General features: G+C 35.7%; 1 protein-coding gene and 1 pseudogene across 2 annotated transcripts in view; both read right to left on the bottom strand.

The window, feature by feature from the left end:
- Positions 1–261: 261 nt before the first annotated feature.
- LOC121244336 (putative disease resistance protein At3g14460) overlaps positions 262–14,748 on the bottom strand; it is a 110,042-nt gene continuing 95,555 nt past the window's right edge. Inside the window, exon 5 of one of the 2 annotated variants that reach the window (XM_041142363.1) lies at positions 262–385. The gene's annotated coding sequence lies outside the window, so the exon portion shown is untranslated. Of the gene's footprint in view, positions 386–1,119; positions 1,185–14,748 lie in introns of those variants that run through there. The other variant, XM_041142367.1, reaches the window with a different exon arrangement.
- On the bottom strand, positions 3,343–4,274 carry LOC121244259 (annotated as a pseudogene).

Below are 14,748 nucleotides of genomic sequence, written 5' to 3'. Positions count from 1 at the left end.
CCAGAAGAATGCTTGAGGACAATTTGAACTGGGTTATGAATTTTACCCATAGGGAAGCTAATAATGTAGCTCATTTACTGGCCAAATTGGCTCTTACTTGTACTGGAGAATACGTGTGGATAGAGGAGGGTCCCTTACAGATTATGAATTCTGTGCTAAGGGAGAAATATTGTAATGACTGATTTTTTTATTGATAATGAAATATACCATTTATACTTCAAAAAAAAGTTAGAAAATCAAAATGGAAGAACTCCAAAAAAAAAAAGAAAAATTTTCCAAACATTGATTACAACAATTTCAATGGATTTGTACAAACAAATATACAACCTTGAGGATAGCTGCACTGCATGGGGAAAAAAGGGAATTGAGAAAATAGAATCACAATCTCAAATTGGACCCCCCCCCCCCCCCCCCCCCCCCCCCAACTTTCTCAGACTTGTTCAAGGCAATCTAAAACTTCACCCCATATTTTTGCAGTCCAATGACAGAGAGTATGATGGTATAGTTCGCTCTTCTAGGCTGCTTCTTCTGCATTTTGTAATGGCAGAGGCTTCTGACAACCACTGCCTGTGAATGTGCTTGGCCTGGGAACTTGAGAATTGGTTATTGGCTTCTCCAACAGCTTCAAAGCAGCCATGATCTCAGCAAACGTGAGTCTCAATTTTGGGTCTCTAAAATGTTAAATTGAGTCTTTTGTCAGGAATGCAAAAATGAATCTGAGTATGCTTGTTACACTGTCACAACCATAATGAACACAAAAATAGAATTCCGATCCAACACTACTAAGTCATAAGAGAATTTAACCTTTTATGATCTTTTTCAATGGCACTATCATTATCTAGTTGGGAAACAATTTATACTCAATTTTTTTTAAAGAGAGCACAGAGATCATTCTTTGTCCATTCTCGGTAGGAGTGAATTGGGCAAGGAAGATAGTTCTTTTGGAGAACAGAAGAGAAGAAGATAAGCCTTAACCAATTGGTAGCGAGAAGTGGTAGTAGTTTATACATGGTATTAACGGTTGAAATTCAGTCATTCGATGTAACATGAAAGGTAGCCAGACATTGATTATGTGGATAGGAATAGCAAAATTAATAGCAAGAGAAAAAGCAATATTACTTGCACATCTAGTTTTCAGATGGCAGTCGGAAGTTGCAACAACTTGCGTCAGTCTTTTGAACAATCTGCAAGCATTGAACAAATAAATATTCTTCAGCCTTCGGTAAAATAGAGGATTATTTTTTTTATACCGATTTCTGTATTTATATGGATGTAAAGACATCCTTAGCAATCATATTCATAACCCAACGTCATGCAATCGACGATTTGACAAGAAGCAAATCCATAAATGAAAAAAATAATAAATCCATAAATGGAAATTTGGATCAGAGCCAGAACAAACTTACCTTTGGATTTATTCCTCCGTTTCTGTGTTATAAATGTATCTGCAATTAATTTCAACACGAGGGATGTCAGCTATCTTGCGCCACTCTCCTCCCTGATCTTTCTTGCAGCGTTCTTCAAGCAGTGGACGTCCATGGATTAGAAGTAGCTGTAGTGAGGGAGGTAGGCCATCCTTTGGAAAACATGTGAGCTTCTTGCAGTAAAAAATCTGAAGTATTTTGAGAGAGGTGAGTTTTCTGAAGCCCTCGGAAGACAGGCATTGCAAATTCGAGAATTCTGAAATGTGGAGGCTTGTTAGAGAGGCAGGACTTACGAAGGGAAAGCTTACACAGATTGGGAATTCTTCACAAGGACTCCAATTCTCCCACTCCTCCGTGTCTTTGAAATGCAAAGTCTCTAAATTACCCCCACAAAATTCAGAACCAACACTCTTCACATTAGACATGCCCTGGATCCAAAAATTTTTGAGTGATGACAAATATTGCCCCAATGGAGGTAATGATGTGCACTTGTAACAATTTTCTAATCTCAAGGAGACCATACCAAGAAATGAAGGAGATGTTAGCCAATTAGGAAATTTTGTACCACCATAGTTAAGTATACACAGCTTCGTCAAAGTGTCGTGAGGCCGTAGCCCATTTAGTTCCTCTAGTCACTTGTCCTGTCTTTTGATTCATCAATGTCCCTACTCCATTCCAAGGACAACGCATCAATTTTTGTCTTTTCAATTAATTTTGCATCTTTTGCATTCTTCGATTCAATCACATTCTCTAATCCTGAAATGCGAAGTGTCCCTTTAAGATGCTTCAAAGGTCCAAGCTCTTTTATTCCAGAGCAACTGTCTTTTCCCACAACTAGATTAGACAGTGTTTGAAGACAAGTGAATTTACCTATTTGCACCGGCATTCCTTCCAAACTATCTGCACCTTCAATGTTAAGGTGGCGCAGGTTGACCAAGTTGCATAACATTGAAGGTAATTTCTTCAGATAACGTCAATACTCCAACAACAATGTTTGTAAGTTGTAGAGAGTAGCTATTGATTCTGGTAGGCTTCTAATTTTAGTTCTTGAAAGGTTAAGGTACCGCAGATGCTTCAAATTACCAATAGAATTTGATAGCTCCGTTATGCAGTATTCGTTGAAAGATAACACCCTTAAACAACGTAATGTTGAAACTAATTCAAAATGAACATGATGAGCAAATAGCAAATACCTGGTTATGGTAGCATGAGAGGTAAGAATGTACGTAAACTACTTGTGAATTTAGAAAAAACTTCAAAATTTTTAGTTACATCATATTGGCTTCCCAAATAAGATGAGTGGCGTGCCTTTATAGGAATATCCCCATTCTGACTACTCCCAATTCTACCTTCCATTCTATAGCATGTATTGCCTGCAACCGATTGAGCTAAATCATTGATGAGGTCATGCATCACAAATTTTGATTCGTTAATACGTGACTGTTGGAAAAATGACCTTGACAACAGATTGCGAAAATATTCGGAACCCAAATCTTCCATTTCCTCTTCATCTTGTTGGGGTTGAATCAGACCTTCAGCCATCCATAATAGAACCACCTCCTCCTCAACAAATTCATAGTCCTTCGGTAGTATTGAGTATTATGCAAAGCACCTCTTTAAATGTGAAGGGAGATTGTCATAGCTTACCATAAGAGAGGAATGAATTCCACCTTTTTCTACTGGAATATCCCATATCTTATTCTTCAAAACTTTTTCCCACTCATTGCGGTCTTCATGTTTACTGCGTAAGACTCCTCCAATAGTTTTTACTGACAATGGTAAGCCTTTACACCTTCTAACGAGTTCCTCACCAATATCTTTAAGGTTTGGATGGGCACTGAAGTCTCTTGCATCCAATGCATGTTGGGTAAATATGAACAAACAAGCTTCATTTGACAACTCCTCCAACTGAAAAGGCTCAAATTCCTTGTTTCGCATCAGTTTCGAGACTTCCTGGATACGAGTTGATACGAGTTGTGACAATAATACAACTTCTAGGAGCCCCTGCTTCAAAAGGAGCACGTAGGCAAGTCCAATCATTGTAGTTCCCGTTCCAAACATCATCAAGAATTACAAGAAACCTTTTTCCAATTAGTTTCTCCTTCAATTCGACTTGCAACCAATTTAGATCTTTGTCAGCACAGTCTAATTCCTTGCTCATAGATTGTAAAATCGTTTTTGTAACTGCAGCAACATCAAAATCTTCTGAAACACAAGCCCATGCTTTCAGATCAAAAAAGCTCTCCACTTTTTTATCATTGTATACCAGCTGGGCCAATGTTGTCTTTCCTATACCCCCCATACCAAGGATAGGAATCACATTGGGTACTTTATTCAAAGCATCACTATGTTTTTCACTGACCAATAATTGAAGTACAGCCCTTGTGACTTCCTCCCTACCATATATGTCACCTTCGGTCACCACGGAAGTTAAGGGAGGTCTCTCCCTTCTTTTGATCTTTTTCCTTCAAATTCAGTTGATCTTTTTCTATCACGAGATCATTAAATCTTGTATTTATTTCCTTTATCTTTGACCTCAGCGTAAACTTGATCTTAATAGCACTTGGAGTTAAACAAGTACAACAAGCAGGGAAGAGATTTCGTACCATACTAGCGCTAGCCTGACTTTCAGCGGCCATCAAGTTGCGCTGCAAAGCTTCTGTGGCGAACTCATCGAGTATATCTTCCACGTCGTAGGCCAAGTCTCTGAGATCATCAAGCCAAGTTTTCACTGTCTTTTTAGCCTGTTGCTTCTCCTCTACATCATCAAGCACCTCTCGAATTCTTTCCATAGTTTCGCGCCACTTGTCCAGCTGTTTTCGAAGTCCCTCTCGACGAGTAAATTTCAGCAACTCGGTAGTCGAGGCGCCGAGATGTTGGCTGCTAGGATCAAACGCCCCTAGCGTACTGTGACATGCAATAAGCTAATTCATAGTGAAAAATTTAAAAAAGATTGCAGGTGGGGACACCACAGTGAGATTTTCCAAATTCTCAGCAAGTGAAATAAAAAACTAACATTAAAAAATACAAGCAAGGAAAAATATGAAATTATGCAAAAATGGTAATTTCATAAGACTCTAACATCTACCATTATTATAAATCACTAGTGCCTACCCAAACTTCACAGAAAAACACCACACACTCAAAATCACTTTTTCTTTTGAAAAATCACCATTTAATTAAGGTATGCACCATGGCCTCCCCTAGGGGCCATCCGCACACTTTGGCTCCCTTCGCCATAGGATGGATAGTGACCGTGCATAGGACTTTATAATCAGCGATACCCAACTCCGCGCCCGATGCATACGTGACCGGCATCGTCTAGCTTTTGCCAGCGGAGAGGCCACGGAATCAGCATGAGTGTTACCGTCTTGCTCGAGCCGATTATCGCTCAACGACAACCAAGGGGATGTCACTCAGTTTTGCTCCCAAGTGACCAAATGAGTTTCGCCGAGATAATGTTCCATCTCGACTTGGGGTTCTGATAAACATAAAGTCCATACAATCATTTTATTAATGCATGCACCATGGTTTTCTCTAGGAACCATCCGTACACTCTGGCTCCCTTCATCACACAACAGGTAACGATCATGCGTGTGATGTGACCAGACATCCTCTAGCCTCTAACAGAGGCCATGAAGTCAACACAAGAGTGTTACCGTCTCGTCCGAGCTAATTGCCACCAGGCGACAATCCATGGAATGTCACTTAGTTTTACGTGCTTCCAAGTGACCAGAGGAGCTCTACCGAGATAATACATCATCTCGACTTGGGGTTGTGATACGCACACACCCACAAAAATATAATTTTAATAAGAAAATGATATAAGAACAACAATACTACAATTTGTTTACAACTAGGTATAAAAAATTATTATTTTATCTACTTAGAACTGCTACAAGTACAAAAAATTTGAATTCAAGTAAAAACTACTAATATTTTAATATGTAGTAGTACTTGAGTTGTAATATAATTAATGGTGTATCATTGTCATTTTTAATATATGACACCAAAACACATATTCTTTCTAATTTTTTTAATAGATTATAATATTTATACACACTGTAGATGAAGAAATTGCAGTACTGTTTGGATCAAAGTCTCCTCAAATTCGTGTCTTGCCTTGAGAACCTTAAGTGGGAAAGTGATACATATACACATAAAGTAGACCTTACAACATTTAATATTGGTAGTTGTACAAATATTTTTTGCAACATTATATAAGCCATAAATTTTGTAGAGTCCAAACAATTTTTTTTTTTTTTGTTTTATATAAGCAATTTTTTTTTCACAGCAGATTTCTGTTTTCTGTTTTTTGTTTTATAGCAGATTTTTTTTTTACATAACAGATTTTTTTATAAAACAGATTTTTGTAAATAGTAACAGATTTTTAATAAAACAAAATTTTTTTAAAGCAGTTTTTTTTTTTTATAAACATATTTTTATGAAAAATTTACATTTTATTGAAATCGAAAAACTAGATTGAACCGGACCAGAACTGATAAAACCGGAGGTACTGGTTTAGAAGAGTAACTGGTACGTAATCGATTTTTCGAAAATATAAAGCCGATGCATACCGATTCGATCTTAAATTTTATCTAAAACTGAACCGGACCAGACTGATTATACCCCTAACTATAACCAAGTTTTCTATAATTAATTGTGGGGGAAGTAGCTGGCTAGCATGCTACTTTCTCATGCGCACCCGTTTTTTTATTCCTTGTCTTTGATTATGCTCCCACTAATTAATGGCCCCATCATCATATTAAATATATTATTATCCTGTTTTGGGTCCTATTTCTTTCTAATATAATCTCGGTTTGGATTGGAAATTTATCTATTATCGTTATTACAATTTTTTTAAATTTTCACATAAAATAGAATAAATAATTAAATTTTTTCAAATCTTAAAATAATAATAATATTATAAAAATATTTTATTCAACTTATCTAAAATCATCTCAATTCATTTCAACTCAATTCTGAATCAAACGGGACGAGTCTTTGAATATCTTTTCTTTTTATTGCCTAATTTATGTAATCCATGCAATGACATGGTGGGAGTCAGTTCATCACAATATGTCCCATTATCTATATATAATAAAAGAGCATTTAGAGCCTTTTCAATTAGAATTCACACTATAAAAAAATGAGTATTTATAACGAATTATTTAAGATGAAAATAATTATTTACGATGAAAATTAACTTATTTCAGTAAAAAATAATTATTTTCACATAAAATTACAATCTATAATTAAACAGTTTTCTTGCAGTATCACATAGCCATGCCTTTGATCAAAGTCATGTACGTACCTCCACAAATCCTATATTAGACTGAAATGTCTATGCCACAAGTATTGATACGACCATTAAAATAATCCTACTAGAGCATAAAATATTATTGTTCTTGATCTATATTTACTTTAAATTTCACCCGAATCATTTCGAAACAAAAATCCTTCAGCTCTAATATCATTAGTTATGTTCAAGTGTACATTTTAATATTGTAAATTAAAGAAGAATATATAACATAAGGAAATAGACAAGAATAATAAGAAAGACAATAATTGAGGAGTAATGTTAGATAATTTTTAAGTTGTTTAAATTTCATGCATTCTTTTTAAAAAAGTGAAATCTATTATAAAAAAAATTGATTTTTTCACGTGAGTCTTAAATTTCTCATACTTTTAAAAGAAAGTGATTAAAACTTAGCACTCTAAAACTGTATAAATTATTTTCTATAATTAAGAAAGGTATAATAGAGCATAAATTAAGGACCTATTGATATATTCTTGTCACCCACCCTGCAGGCATAGTGATTATGGCATCAACTTTTGACCAAAAGAAGATCAATAATGCCTATCACATATTAATATAAACTAATTAAGGCGATTGTATTGTGGAGAATGGCACTGTGGAAAGGACCATCCACTCTCGTAGAGATACCATCAAGACCAACCAAAAGCTTAAAATTATGAAAATTTGAAAAACAAAATAACATTATCGGGTACTTGGCTGAGGCGCCATTGCCCTAAGTTGGGTGCGTGGTGGGCTTATGGGGAGGAGGAAAATCCCCTTACAATAGTTATTCTCTTCTTTTAGCTCTTGAATGTTCTGCCCTTCTCTCCAAGCTGATAAACAGATATTGCTTGCTCAGAATTTTCCAAGTACTACTAGAACAGATATATATATATATATATATATATATATATATATATATATATATTTATACACACTAAAACGAGGCCAAAATCATCCAGCAATTGTTGTTTGTTTTAATAATTCCACGCTTCGATCGGCCGCTCAATAATTTTCTGTTTTTCTACGCGTACAACAGTTCCAAGGAAATTCTCAGCGTTAAGCACGAGAACTTGCTCACCACGTCTCTTTTATAAAAACAAAGAAAAAAAAAAAAAAGCCAGAGGCAACAAAAGGTAAAGAGCACTAGTCCCATGAGGCACCTTTATTGATTGCCCTTTTATCTTTTTGATAGTCTTTGTCTGCTTCTTTTTCCAAAAATTTAAGCAGTAGTCTTATTTTAGTGAGAATGTGCAGACTGAAAGCTGACTTTGATACCGTTTTCTACTACATTGTGCTCACTCCAATTACCAATTGCCTTCAATACAATCCCTGGCTTTATGAGTGTTTCATCAAGGCCCATAGATTGCACCTTTACACATTCTTCCACTTTTACACATGAACTCATTAGCAAGACTGGCTTGCAAGGAAATCACCTCTGCAACGGGCTCTCACTTCTAGCTCAGGATCACTCTGTACTGCAGAATTTCCAACAAATTCAAAGTTTTCACAACTCCTCCTTCTATCGCCAAAACATATTTCAATTTTTACAAGGAGATGGAGATCTAACTTTCTTGACAAGTAAATAATAGGGAACAATGTTAGGCTATGATTAAAATAAAAAAGAAAGAAACAAGTTTGGTCAATTGTATATTTATATTTGATAAAACTATTGTTGTGGACGTGTTTTACAGCTATACACTATCGATCACCTTCAACCAGAGAGTAAAAGGCTTGGAGGTTTGAGGGAATGCCTAAGTCAGTAAAGATTGAAGTATTATTCAACCAAAATGATCAACCAAGATGAGTAACATACTTGAGTCATTTAAATAGAACTTCTACATTTAGCTTAACCGCTTGGCTGATATTTGAAATTCAAGCTCTTCGGTGTTTGGGATACCAACTCACTTTGAATGAGTGCTTATCCCTATTATCCCAGGTAGGGGCGGAACCATAAAATCTAGTTTGGAGAGGCTAAATTAAGAAAATATAATTTTGGGAGGGCTAAATATTAATTTTTATATAGTCTACTTTATAAAAACACATTCTAAAACCTAATTTTCATCAAATTTAAATTTTTTTTTTTTTGGGGGAGAGCCCCCAAGCCTTAAAGTAGTTCTGCCCCCGATCCCAGAATAATCGATAGGTTGTTCAGTACCTAACTAGCTGACATAAGCCCCGTCAGGCATATGAGAGATGTGGGCCTTGGGGTCATGTGGTTGCCTTATGCAACTTAGGCCCAAAACAACACCCTCGGGCCCTTATGAGGGTGTTGGGTCCCTTCCAGTTATCCCGTAAAGTCTTATCATGCATTGCATATTGGGACTTGTATACTAAAAACCGTCGAAACTTAAGATTGGAGTTAAGGCCCCTCCAATTACCCCCACGAAGCCTTATTGTATTATTGTATGATGGGGCTTTCTATAAAGCAATGTTGGGCTTTTTGGTGGTTCAGTCACATGGTGCATGGACCACCACAAATTCAATCGACGTCATACCGATATTTGTCCATCCGAAGTTTGAATTATTGTACCAGCTTTGTTCCTGTATAATTTGGTCACCATCACAATTATTGATCTTAATTTTGTATTGTCACATTGATATTGTCACTTTTACCATCTTTCTGTGATGATTCTTCCTCTTTTTCTTTTTGATCGTCTTTTATTTGGTTATGTCACATTGTGGGGTGTGGACCGATCGACCACAATTTCAACCAACTCATATTTTAAGAATTATTGAAACAAAAAATTATAGCATAAATGTATGGATTTATTCCTGTTCTCACTATGCCATAGTGATTAGGGTATCCACTTTTATATTAGAGAAACGATATTTGCAGTTATAAAAGGTGCAGGCGCTGCACATTTCTTTTGAAAAAGTGAATAAATATGAGACTTATATAAAAAACATAAATTTTTATTGGTAAACGATAGTCTAGGCGCCGGGATGTTGGTCGCTCGGATCAAACGCCCCTAGCGCACTGTGACATGCAATACAATCTTGTGCAGCTAATTCACAGCGAAAATTTTAAAAAGGACAGTCATTACTAATACTACCAGAAATTAAAGCTACAACACCAAACAAATATCCATAAGCCACAATATTTACCAAATTTCGGCATAAAAATATTACATTCATATGAATAAATTTAAAGAAAATCCGAATAAGAAAAGGCCCCCTAAGTCTTTACTCTCTGGATGGATCTAGACCTCCATACTCGTAATCTCCCTCTGCATCAAAGTGAAATAAAAAACTAACACTAAAAAAAAACAAGCAAGGAAAAATATGAAGTTATGCAAAAATGGTAATTTCATAAGACTCTAACATCTACCATTATTATAAATCACCAGTGCCTTCCCAAACTTTACAGAAAAACACCACACACTCAAAATCACTTTTTTCTTTCGAAAAGTGACCATTTAATTAAGGCATGCACCATGGCTAGGGACCATCTGCGCACTTTGGCTCCCTTCGCCACACGACTGGAGCTGACCGTGCGCGTGACTTTATAATGAGCGATACCCAACTCCACGCCCGGCGCATACGTGACCGGCATCCTCTAGCTTTTGTCAGCGGAGAGGCCACAGAATCGGCATGAGAGTGTTACTGTCTCGCTTGAGCCGGTTATCGCTCGACGACAACCCATGGGATGTCACTCAGTTTTATGTACTCCCAAGTGACCAAAAGATTTTCACCGAGATAATGCCCCATCTCGGCTTGGGGTTCTGATCCACATAAAGTCCATATACAATCATTTTATTAGTGCATGCACCATGGTCTCCCCTAGGAACCATCTACACACTCTAGCTCCCTTCATTACACAATAGGTAATGATCGTGTGCGTGTGATTGCATAAAGAGCAATACCCAACTTTGCGCTTAGTGAATACGTGACCAAACATCCTTTAGCTTATGTCATTAGAGAGGCCACAAAGTCAACACAAAATACAAATTTTCACAGCAAGCCAATACTTAATGCCACAACAACTGCAACTAAATCCCAATGCTTCATGGCCCTTAGCCACTTCACAAATTCACAACCAACTACAATTTTCATCCCAACGCTTCACAACCACGCCTCAGTTCTACATTTTCCAACACAGATTCACAATTCTTCCAACAACATGCATTTTAAAGTTTAGTTCAGCTAGGGACCCTTACTGACATGAAAGAAATTTCTAGATACAGGTCACGGCACGCTGTCTTGGAACGAGAGGAAGAAAAATCAGTACACGTGCGGGCTGCTGCATAGAGGGGCGAAATTAGGAAATCAAATGCACAAATGTGAGATGTAAAGTATTATCATGAACAGTGAGCACCAACCAAGTCTTGCTTGACTTGAACACCAGAACATGATATAAAATTCCGTACGGATAAAAAAAAGAAAGAAAAGAAAGAAAAAAAGAGAGATTGACAACAAATAAAGCTAATCACATGCAATAATGATGGCCAATACACAATTATAACTATACAAATAGATTTTGAAAAGAAAAATTCTTCTCATCAGTTACTATTTATCATCTGAATACATAGAATTTCTCTTTTGAAAAATTTAAAAAAAATTCAAAAATTAGAAAAAAGAAATAAATTTCATTGATTTGAAATATAAAAATTGAATTTTGAGAAGAAAGTTTTATTTTTCCACTCTACTGATCAAAATTAAACTGGCGATATATAGTCTCGACACCTTGAGTAAAATTATAAAAAGATAACGAAATATGACATTTATCATTTATTTTATTATTATTCTCTTTAAATTTGTTTATATGACATCAAATAATTAGTTCAATATTAAGCCGGTAGCAGAAGCTGATAGAAGATGATAGTAAAATACAAAAATATAAAAATAATGACGCGTGGCATTACTTCAAAGATAAAAATCTCTATTTGGCTGGAGCAACTTCTGGTTGCAAGAATTTCAAATGTCTCCATCTTTTAATTAAATTCGTGATAGTAGGGTAGATGGCTTAGTTTTTTATGGCATTAATATATAGCTGACTGAAACTCTAAAGACTTTTTATGTACAATCATCACAAGTCTTTTTCCACTCCGTAACTCTGTTTTTTCTTTTATTCCCCTGATTCAATTCTGCAGCTGGCCTCATTGATTCTACTAACCTACCAATCCAATAAATAAATAAAACTACAAAATCATTAAGGCCTCTTTTGGACAGCCAAATTTGATGAGTTATCTCTAAATGGTAATAAAATATTTGTAAATAATAATAAAATAATTTAAATTATAATGTTTTTTAGAATTTTGAAAAATGAGAGTGAAAAAGTTGAATAAGAATATTTTAAAATTTAAATAATGTTAGAATATACTTTTTTAATACCTTTTGTTTCGAGATTTGTAGTGATTAAATGAATAATTTGAAGATCTGAAATTGAAAAGTATTTATATTTGTGATTTTTTGAAATTGGAATGAAATGAGATAGAATGAAAAACTCTTGTTATCCAAACAAGACCTAAATGATAAGCTTTATTTGTAAGGTTCAATTTATGTAAATATATATTTCCTACTTTATTTACTTTTTAAATTTTGCACAAATACCTTTCTATCTAAAAATGAGTTATAAGAGCATTCCTATTTGATTCTCCATCAATCTCCCATCTCCATAACTTAGGAAAAAATTTAGGATTTTGAAGAAAAACCCTCTCCATCCCAATCCCCATTTTGTGGTTTGTGTTTACAGTGTGTACAGTCGTTCCCCATATATGGGGAACTACTGTATATCTCATCGCATTCGGTTTCTTCTTCGTCCCCCGTCTTCTTCTCTCTCGGTTGGCCCCTCCCTCGCAACACCAACGATCGTAGCCCCTCTCCATCTGTAATTTTTTTAAGTTTGATTTCGGTTTCTTCAAAATCAAAACCGTTTCTCTCTTCCCTCATTTTCCGTCATCTTCTTGTATTTTTCTTGGAATATCTCTCTCATTCTCTGTTTCCCTCTTCCCCCTTTTTTTTTCCCTCCCAACGCCATGATCAAGGTAAGCTTCAATAGAAGGTCTTCAACTCTCTCTCTCTCTCTGTCAGCGATGTCTTCATTGTTTGGCTGCCGAGAAAGCTTGCAATGTTTTCACTTATTTGCATTTTTTTTTTTTTTTTACTCTCGTTTAGATTTATGATTTTGGGTTTTGTTTGAGGAAACTGCTTCTCATTTTTATTCTTGCGTTGCCATTAATTTCTCTGTATTATTTTGACTCTCTTGAGTGTTTGGCTGTCGAGAAAGTGATGATGCATTATCTATGTTTTTTTTAATTACTTTGTTTCTCTCATTGCAAAACCAACCATTTTTCTTGATCTAAACATTCATTTAGGCTTGGGATTGTGGATTTTTGAGGATAATCTGCATTGGATTTTTGGTTGTGTTCACTGTTTGGCTGCAGAGAAAGTGATGATTAATTTCACATGGATTTTTTTTTTTTAAATATGTTTCTCTCATTGCTGTCCAACTAATTTTGTTGATCGATTGGTTTGTGATTGTGGCTTTTTGAGGATACTCTGCGGTGCATTTCCGTCTGTGAATGTGGTTGGCTGTATTGACTGTTTGGCTGCCGAGAATTTGATGATGCTATCACACAGATTTATTTATTTTTTAATATGTTTCTCTCATTGTTTTCCAACCATTTTGTGGGGTTTTTGGTTTTGAGGAGAGTTTGGTGGAGTTTGTGATTATGAAATTTGTGGGGTTATTGGTTTTTAGCAGAATTTGATAGAGTTTGTGGTTATGGAATGTGATTTATTATTGTTTGTGGTTATCCATTCATTAATTTATTCTGTGTTGTTGGGTCCTTTGCAGTGTTTCCTATCTCTCGGGAGAGGGACTGTTATTTGGCTGTGATGATAGTGTTATAGTGCGGGTTAATTCACAATTGTTAATAGGGCCCCATCGATATGACGGGGTAATCCTCACCCGGATTGCCATATTGCAGTTTGTGGTACTTTCCAGAAAATGCAATAGACATTCGGGTGGGGTTTTGCAACCATTCGATGTGAATGGCTCATTGCTTAAGCATGTTGTCAATATTTCCATCATTTTGATCCTCATTTATTTATAAATTCGATATGAAGTAACCTGATGGGAATCTCTTATTTAGCATTATTGTGATTTGCATTGTTGTTTAGTTGTTATTTTGTGTGAATATGTGAATTGGTAAGTTCTGTTACATTGCTTTTTTGTTGTGTCATTGTTTAGGAAAGTTATGTTGTGCTAAAAAAATAATGTGTAAATTAAACCTCATCGACTATAATGATGACAAAGCCTAGTGGGGATACATAAAATTTATAATCATTTCCTCAATGGCAAGGTAACCCAGACGACCAACAAATAGTAACAACAGGTTGTTGCAGCCATGAGAGGGTGGCTAAATTTCGTAGATATCACCATTTGGTTCCTGAGCCGGTGATTGGAAAAACTCCAAACTTCATACTTACGTGTCTAATATTTCAATGCATTTTTAAAGATGGATTCACAAGACCCTGGACATATGTACTTCACCAAACTTCTAAGTGAAGATCCTCAACTAGACTCTACTTACGGTGGGCAAAGTAGAAAATCTCTTATGACTGTTGATGACTCTCCACCCCTACCCCATAACGATCTTATCGGCGTTAGGAAATCAGTCAGGGGTGCGAACTTCACTCCTGAAAAAGACAAGTTACTTGTCTCCGCATGACTTAATTGTAGCTTTGATGCCGTCCAGGGAATAAACCAAAAACACTCCCAACTTTGGGAAAAGTTTTTTGAATACTTCCATCAATTTAAAGAAACCACAAATGACTAGACCATCAAGTCTTTAATACATCGGTGATCGGTTATTCAAAAGGCGACAAACAAATTTTGTGCGAAACTAGCGCAGGTTGAAGGGTTGAATTAAGGTGGCATGACCGAGCAAGATAAAGTAGAATATCCATACTCTTACTTATTTTATGAATAATTAATTTTTTTATACATTGGTTTAACATAAGGTTTTTTGTTTACATGCAAGTTTGACAAGGCTAAGGTTATGTACGCATCGCTAGAGA

Source organism: Juglans microcarpa x Juglans regia, chromosome 8S (assembly GCF_004785595.1).
Source record: "Juglans microcarpa x Juglans regia isolate MS1-56 chromosome 8S, Jm3101_v1.0, whole genome shotgun sequence".
Taxonomy (NCBI): Eukaryota; Viridiplantae; Streptophyta; class Magnoliopsida; order Fagales; family Juglandaceae; genus Juglans; species Juglans microcarpa x Juglans regia.
The sequence above is the reverse complement of the archived record's forward strand: the minus strand, read 5'-3'. Positions and strand labels throughout refer to the sequence as shown.